At 41.1% G+C, this 8,379-nt stretch overlaps 1 protein-coding gene across 1 annotated transcript in view; it reads left to right on the forward strand.

Moving 5' to 3' along the window:
• Positions 1 to 2,145: 2,145 nt before the first annotated feature.
• LOC111143298 (WD repeat domain 63) overlaps positions 2,146 to 8,379 on the forward strand; it is a 67,845-nt gene continuing 61,611 nt past the window's right edge. The window contains exon 1 of the mRNA XM_022496946.1: positions 2,146 to 2,277. The gene's annotated coding sequence lies outside the window, so the exon portion shown is untranslated. The remainder of the gene's footprint in view (positions 2,278 to 8,379) is intronic.

Genomic DNA, 8,379 nt, shown 5'->3' on the forward strand with positions numbered 1-8,379 from the left:
ATGCAGCACGATGCCAGAGGCTATGGAAAACCACGGGACAAGCATGTCCCAGCTGCCTGGGGCTTCTTTGCGTTTATTCAACTTTATGTCAATTTTAGTAAATAGTGATTTTAGACATTTTCCCCAGTTCTATTGGAATATGATTGACATACAACATTGAATAGGGATTTTAGACATCTTAGAAATGAAAACAAACCTGAACACATCTGGGAAGAAGAATGCAAAAACTTCCATGAGTTCTTCATATGAAACAAATATGCCTGAATTTCAGAAGTCTGTTTCAAGCTGTAACTCTCTTACCATCAGCCTATTATCACCAATCCCTGTGTTTTTATGCCCCTCAGCTCTTAGGGGTTTCACTTGAGGAATCTTTAAGGCATCTTTCAGAACCCTGTATGTACTGGGTTTCATATGCCAAATTGAAAACATTCAAGCAAGCTGATGTCCAGATTGCATCTCTGTTGTAGAACGCTGTGGCAACTTGGCAAATAAAGAAGAGGGAAATAAAAAGAATCAAGAGACTATTACCACCATGTAGGTGAGAAATGAGGCCTTCCTGAGATAAGGCAGAGGCAGTGAGGATGGCAAAGAAGAGATTAACTATTTGAGAGATAATTTAGGAAAGGAAAATGACAGGACTTAGTGACCTGTTTACTGTGAGCAGTAGGAGTCAGGGATGACTCTCAGATTTCTTGCTTGCAGACCAATGGACAGTGAATATTTTTACCTAAGGTAGAAAATAAAAGAGGAATAAAGTTTCCAAAAATATCTGAATGATATCTGAAAGACAATGAACTGACTTTTGCCTCTGCTGAGTTGTGATGCCTGTGATACAGGAATTATTCATTCAATATCTTCATGTGGCAACTATTAAACATGATGAACTAAGTGAGAGATGCATTTGGAAGTATCCAGTAGTTGATGGAAATTCAGGTCTGAATGAAATCTGAGAGATGTATGAGGCTGAAAATATAGAAATGGAAGTCACTGACGTGCTTTGCACGATGGCTAAAGCTAAGGGGACTGACTATGCCACCAGCAAGGTGCAGAATAAGAAAAGAAGACTCAGCACTGAGCCCAGGGAAAACTAACCTTTTGGTGTCAGGGAATAGAAGAGCCTGGGAAAAGGTTGTCACAATGTCACTGTAAGTCCTCCTTCCAGGTTTTTTTTTTTTTTTCCTTTTTTAAAAAAATGATTTCTTCAGTAAAATTTATTTGCATTTTGCAAACACAAATTCTTCAGAAATTTTAAAGAATAAACATGATCTTTCTACATATCATGTCAAGTCATGCTATTTAGGATCATATATTAAATATATCGTGAATCTATAAGCCTCTTCTCAATTAAATATTTTCATTTAAAATGGGTTGTAAAAAATTAATTTGGACTAATTGCAGCAGTCAATTGCATACTTTATTAAATTCTGCCAGCTTACAAATTAGGCAGTTTTAGTTATTTTTTTAGAGGAAACGATAAACAACATTCAGGGAGATGAGCTTCACTGTATGAATCCCATAGGACCCATAACCACCGATAGAATGAACAACAGAGTTCCTAAAGGATTTAATCCTCCTCCCCCGAGACTTCTGGTATGAGTGACACTATACAAAAATTACTTTGGCAAGAGGAAAATGTAACACATCAGAATTCCGGGACACTCACGACATCTAATCCAGCCAGATTTTATCTCCTTCACACTGGAATCTAGGACAGGTTTTTGGCATTGTCCCCAGACCCCAATGGGTAAGCAGAGCTGTCCCAAGGGGTTTTAAGCCAGCGATCCTCTTATCATCCTTCACTCCCTACTGCTAGACCCCACGCTCTAGAAGGTTTCATCTTTGGGTACTGTTGCTCTGTCGCATCTTTGGGTGCGAAGCGTGGCTGTGGGTCCTGGGGTCAAGCCAAGCCACCGCCCTCTTATACACGAACCTAGATTGCACAACTCCTTCCTTGCCAGTGGAAAACTTGGACCTCACCGCAGCTCAAGTTGCATGACGTCAGCATCATAGCAGCCAATCATAAGTGTGTTCTTGAAGAGACGGCTGGAGAGTGGACACTGTACTGGTGGTGGTGTTCTGTCAATCTCAGCAGAGGAGCCGCCTCTTTCCTCTTAGCAACGGTTGTGTCATAGCAACAGCTTGCCAGGGCCGCTGCGGTTGGAGCTCTTGGGACCTGTTTTTCTGCGAAGAGAGTCAAACTTTCATCCCCAGCTCCCAGAGGAGCTTTCTCCAGGGTACTGCAAAGAGGCTTCTTTTCCCGTCCGTTAGCAGTCTCAGGTAAGGGAAGGTCTGAATGGGAAAGGAGGCTTGGAAAACAAGTATTTTACTCCTTTTAACGGCATTTAGAACACTCGCGGGGCCAGCCATGTGCTTGATGCAGTGAAGACTGCAAAAAGCTACAAAACTTTCTCTGATTTCAAAGAACGTCCGGCCTTGCCAGGGGACACAAATAGCAGGGAGAGAGCCGTTAACGACCGTCTAGGAATTGTGAGGGCGGGTGCTATGACTCGCTCACAGGTCTCCAGTGCATTGCCCAGCGCATTGCCGCGCAATGGTAGGAGCTCAGTAAATGACAGATGGAGGGAGGAGCGGATGGAGGCATGAGAAGGAAAACAGGATGATTCTGGCACAGAGGATCAAAGAAGAAGAGATTAGCATGGGCTGAGGTCGTTAGGTGACTTCGGTACTGTTAGAAAAGGGCTGGAGTAGATGAAGAATGAAGATAAATGGGAGAACATTATATCTTTGAAAAGTTAAGGGCCTCGTTGGATTCCTGTTGACCACCAGTGCCTAATTGCTGCTCAGTAATTTCTCTTTCCTTCTCCACGGTGTACACTGCATGCTGAACGAATTCACAGCAATTGTTCAGGAAGATCTTGAGTTCGAGGCCTTCTGCTTTTGCAGAGGCCTGGCATAATTACATAGAACGTGATTAGAAAGTGTCAGGGAGAACTAAGGTTGTTTTGGCCAGAGTGAGAAAGCTGGGGAGGCTTCAGAGAGAAGGTCACATTGGAGTTGAGCCTTGAGGAATGAATAGGATTTAAGCAAGCAGAGAAATGTGCATGAGGCAGGGAGCAGAAGTGATGGAGAGGAACAGGGCTCCCCAGAGAGGGAGATGGGAAGGTATGGGGACTGTTTGCAGAATGATAGTAATCCTGTGAGGCTAGACTAGAACTGGAAGGGAGAATGTGATGAGGTAGATGGTGAAGGGTGTTCAAGGTGAAGCTTACACGTTTGCACTCTATCCTCTTTACCAAAGTCTCATCTGTCTACCACTAGTGCAAAAGTGCCTCCTAGTGATTTTTAAAATGCAGCTTCCCAGGCTCACCCCAACATGCAGAATCACAATAGGTCTAGAAACTTTGCTTTTCAGATGAGCTCCATTTGTACAGTTCTGGATGAGAATGCCACTGTGGGCAATTGGGACCCACATTATATCCCACAGTATACACAGAAGTGACTTGTTAAGATCTGTGTTTTAGAAAGAGAACTCTGAAGGCCTGCCCTGTGGGTGACTGTTCCTCTTGGAACAGAGGCAGGGAGGCAAGTTGAATGTTCATAACCTACACAGGGGGTGCGAGGAGGATAATCTGTGGTTAAAAACAAAATCACCTGTTTCTTTTCCCTAATCCTTAATTGAAATATATGCATTTGGTAACAAACCATAGCAGTATTAGCAGAATGTGTGACTATCACCAAAAGAAGTTACGGTTCTTTTCATATACCTTATGGATATTATAGATGTATTATTATTTATGCTCATCACTTCTTCAAAATCAAGGTCGTAATTAGAACCACTGCTAGGCCATGTTATTTAATGTGTTAATAAATAAGCATATGAATTGTTATATCATAATTTTAAAAAGAGCATGATAACTGTCTCCCTTGTAAGCTCATGTTTTTATTTGATGCATGGGTTCACCAAGCTGCCAAAGGGGTTCTTGGCACAAAGTAGTTAGGAGCTACTGGTATGGGAGGACATGGTGAAGGCCTGAATCAGAGGAGGCAATGGAGAGGAGGGCATGGAATTCAGGAGAAATTTCAAAGGCAGAAGTGAGGGAAAGCATCGACTTAAGTAAGTAAATATCCAATCTTGGGAAGAGGTAAAAAGTTATTTGGAAGGAGAGAGACCAGAGTAGTAGACTAATGGGAAACACTGTAGGAACAGCTCATCTCTGGAGGGTGGGTACTGTGAACTTGTCAGAAAATGTCTGAAGGGCTGAGCAGAATCTTAAAGCTTAGTCAGAGTCTTGGTGGAGATCAACCAGGAAGCAGTTCTTGGAGACACATCTACCAGGCTCTCAAGATGTGAGTCCTGGATCTTATCCCAAATCTCTTTTAAAAGAGATGGGACACAAGCATCATGAACTTATAAATACTTTGGGAAGAGAAAAAGAAGATCCTGACCACCCAGACAAGTCAGCTAGTTGAAGTACACTGGAGAAGTAATACTTTCTAAGGAAGACCCTCGGTGAAGAGAAGGTGCCAGTTCCACAGGCCTTCTCAGAATTAAAAAATCTCATGGCTAAGCCTAAGCCACACATCCATCCAGGTAACAAATGAGAATGTGTAAACGGGTGGTGTGTTTTACAGCAAAATAGTGTGAAGAGAGGAAGCTTAATTACTGTTTATATCACTGCATTATGTCAATCATCATTTGTCACTCTTCCCTTCACCTGCAGTAGTTGCCTTCCTAAATAACAGAAGCATCATAAAAAGATACAGTCATGAACAAATCTTGGAAGTTAGTTTGGAACCAGGTCAGAGACGGCTCTGAACGCAGTGCTCTCAAAATCAGTGGCCTACAGTCACAGGTTTTGAACCATTACATAGAGAGCTTACTCAGTCCTTACTTCTCTTGTCGCTCCCTAATGCCTTTGCTCCTAACATGGAAGGTAAAAAAAAATGTGTCCTTTGTTACACTGGTAGTAAAAAGATATTCTGGGATGGGTGGATTAATTTACAAAGAATATAAGTGGCTTTAATGTTAAAAATATGTAAATGAAAGGCTGAAATATTTATTAGTATTATAGTTCACACATTCTGTTTTGAAATTCAATCAGCTATAGTAGCTTTGAAAACCATAAGTAATACAAGCTCCTGGAGTAGTCTAACTTTCTTCTAAGGAGAGATGAAGCGTGTCGTCTGCTCTTAATAATAAGAGTTGAGAACAGGAAAAATGTGGTGAGCATTTCAGAGACATCTCAATAAAGTGATGTCTGGGGGCACCTGGACAGCTCAGTCAGTTAAGCATCTGATCCTTTTTTTTTTTTTTAAGATCTTATTTATTTATTTGACAGACAGAGATCACAAGTAGGCAGAGAGGCAAGCAGAGAGAGAGGGGAAAGCAGGCCCTCCGCTGAGGGGCTCCACCCCAGGACCCTGAGATCATTACCTGAGCCGAAGGCAGAAGCTTAACCCACTGAGCCAGCCTGGTGCCCCTAAGCGTCTGACTCTTGATTTCTGCTCAGGTCATGATCTCAGGATGGTAGGACTGAACCCCAAGTTGGGCTCCACAATAGGCATGGAGCCTGCTTGGCATTCTCTCTCCCTCTGCTCCTCTCCCCCTACCCCATGTGCTCTCTCTCTCTCTCTTCAATAAAAAAATCTTTATAAATAAATAAACAAACAAATAAATAAAGTGATATCTGTACTGGAAAATTCTTATGACCTTTTAGTAGGGAAAAGATTTGTAAAATATAGTATAGCACATTCACTGCATGAGATATGGAATTGATTTTATATAAAAAGTCTTAGTAAGACCTGCCATGATTTTAAAGCAACATCTTTTATTTGGGATTTGCTTTTTAAAATAAAATCTGCATAAAAAATAAACAGTGAATAAAAAGTGGATTTATTGAAATTGTATAGAGTACATTATTCATTTGATCTTGATATCTTCAATTAAAACAGATTTGTTTTCTAGACACAATATTGATAGGTTTTCTATTATTTGAAGTTACTAAAATAAACTATGAAATTTTGCCTGTAACACAAATACAATGTAAAGCAGTTACTCCCCTAATCATTTTCTTTTCAGTTTAGAATATAGTTTTTAAATCTACAATGCTTAGCAACTTAAATACTGTACTTTTAATTAAGAATAATTGGGACCTCTAAAAGCCTATAGAACAGCCTGGTCTTCCTTTTTCCTTGGTCACTAGTCACCATTTTAGACATAGGGGTTAACATTTGTGAAAACAGTAAATGAGGGGGTGTGTGGGTGGCTCAGTCATTAGGCGTCTGCCTTTGGCTCAGGTCATGATCCCGGGGTCCTGGGATCGAGCCCCACATCAGGCTCCCTGCTCAGTGGGAAGCCTGCTTCTCCCTCTCCCACTCCTCCTGCTTGTGTTCCCTCTCTCACTGTGTCTCTCTCTGTCAAATAAATAAATAAAATCTTTTAAAAAATAATAAATGAGCTATTCTGGTAAGGAAGCACACATTTAATGTTTATTCTGTTTTCTAATGTACTGCTGGAAAATGGACTTTGTTTTCCCCTGAATATTGGAAATGGTACCAGAAATATTAGAAATAGTACCCACAAATCATTTTATAAGCCTTCAAAAAGAACTGAGCATATGTGATTACTTTGACTATTTCTAAGGGTGACTGTCTTAGATTGATACCTATATATTCAAACGGAACACCAATGCTGCACCTCTTAATCCTTGGAAACTGTGAATATGTTAACATATGTAGCAAACAGGAATTAAGGTTGCAGATGAAATTAAAATTACTAATCAGCTGACCATAAAATAGGGAGCATATCCTATATTATCTCTGTGGGCCCAGTGTAATCTCAAGAGCCCTTAAAAAGTGAAAGTGGGAATAAGAAGAGAAGGTCAGAATATATTCTGTGAGAAAGATCTAACCCACTGCTGTTGGGTTGTTTGAAGATGGAGGAAGAGGGCCCACAAGCCGAGAAGTACTGGTGGCTTCGAATACGAAAAGGCAAAGAACAATTCTCCCTTAGAACTGTAGAAAGAATGGAACACAGCCTTGTTGACCCTTGCTGATAGCTTGAGTTTTAGCCCAGTGAAAGCCATGTCAGACTTCTGAACTAAAGAACCATTAGATAATGAGTATGAGTTAAGACGCTGAACTTCTGCTACTTTGTTAGAGCAGCAGTAGAAAATGAAAACAGCATGCACGCAGGTGATTCCACAGATCTTAAGCAAAAGCCTTTTGTTCAGACTGGAAATGCATAAGCTAAGAATGGCAGAAGGAAAGGGGACATCAAGGAGCCATTAATTCATTTTTTTTTTTAAGCACGTATATTCTGCCAGTCCTAGAGTTTACTGTCTACTCTACAGTCTAACTTCACATGCCTTCAATTGAATTTTTGACGTTCCCTTTCAAGTCTGCTCTTTCCCTGGGACCCCCGTCTCAATAAATAGCAACCCATGCTTTCAAGTCCTCAGGTAAAACCTGCTGAAGTCAGTAAGACTTGAAGCAGCAGCTCCCTCACAGTCATAATACAGAACATAGGAAGAAATAAACACTTGTCATTGTAGGTCCCTGAGATGTGTGGAGCACTTATTACCCTCGCAGAGTTGACTACTATACACCCTGGTGTACTAGGGTGTGTCACTTCTCCGATCAGCTTCATCTCCAAGTCTTCCCTTACTCACTCTGCTCCAGCCATCACGACCTTCCTGCTGTCTTCTTAAATATGCCAAGCATATCCCTGCCCCAGAATTGCCTGTCTTCCCTCACGAATGTAAGCTCTATCAGGGGAAAGGTTTTGTCTATTTTGTTCACTACCATATTCCTAACAGCTAACACCAACAACTTGGGGCATCAATGTTGCTCAATAAATATTTGTGGGATGGATAGTGCTGATGGTGGTGGTGAAGGTAGGTGTGTATATGCAGGAAGGGTGAGTCCAGCTGGTATCCAGAGTGTTCTGAGTATTTTAAGTCAAATGTAGGTGGAATAGAATATGAAAAGGGGTACGTTGATAAAGAATTTTCTGAAAAAAGGACTAGGTCCAAGATTTGAAATTATACTGAGGCTGAGAAGAGGGCTGGAGGATACTTGACAGGCTGGAAAGTTGGGTCGGAGCCATTCACTGCTAGATATTTGAGAAGTAGAAATTCCCAAGGTGTCAGAATCTTAAAATGCTAATTAAGTCCAGCTGGTATCCAGAGTGTTCTGAGTATTTTAAGTCAAATGTAGGTGGAATAGAATATGAAAAGGGGTACGTTGATAAAGAATTTTCTGAAAAAAGGACTAGGTCCAAGATTTGAAATTATACTGAGGCTGAGAAGAGGGCTGGAGGATACTTGACAGGCTGGAAAGTTGGGTCGGAGCCATTCACTGCTAGATATTTGAGAAGTAGAAATTCCCAAGGTGTCAGAATCTTAAAATGCTAATTAA

This window comes from Enhydra lutris, unplaced genomic scaffold (genome assembly GCF_002288905.1).
Source record: "Enhydra lutris kenyoni isolate GAN:26980312 unplaced genomic scaffold, ASM228890v2 scaffoldscaffold9, whole genome shotgun sequence".
NCBI lineage: Eukaryota > Metazoa > Chordata > Mammalia > Carnivora > Mustelidae > Enhydra > Enhydra lutris.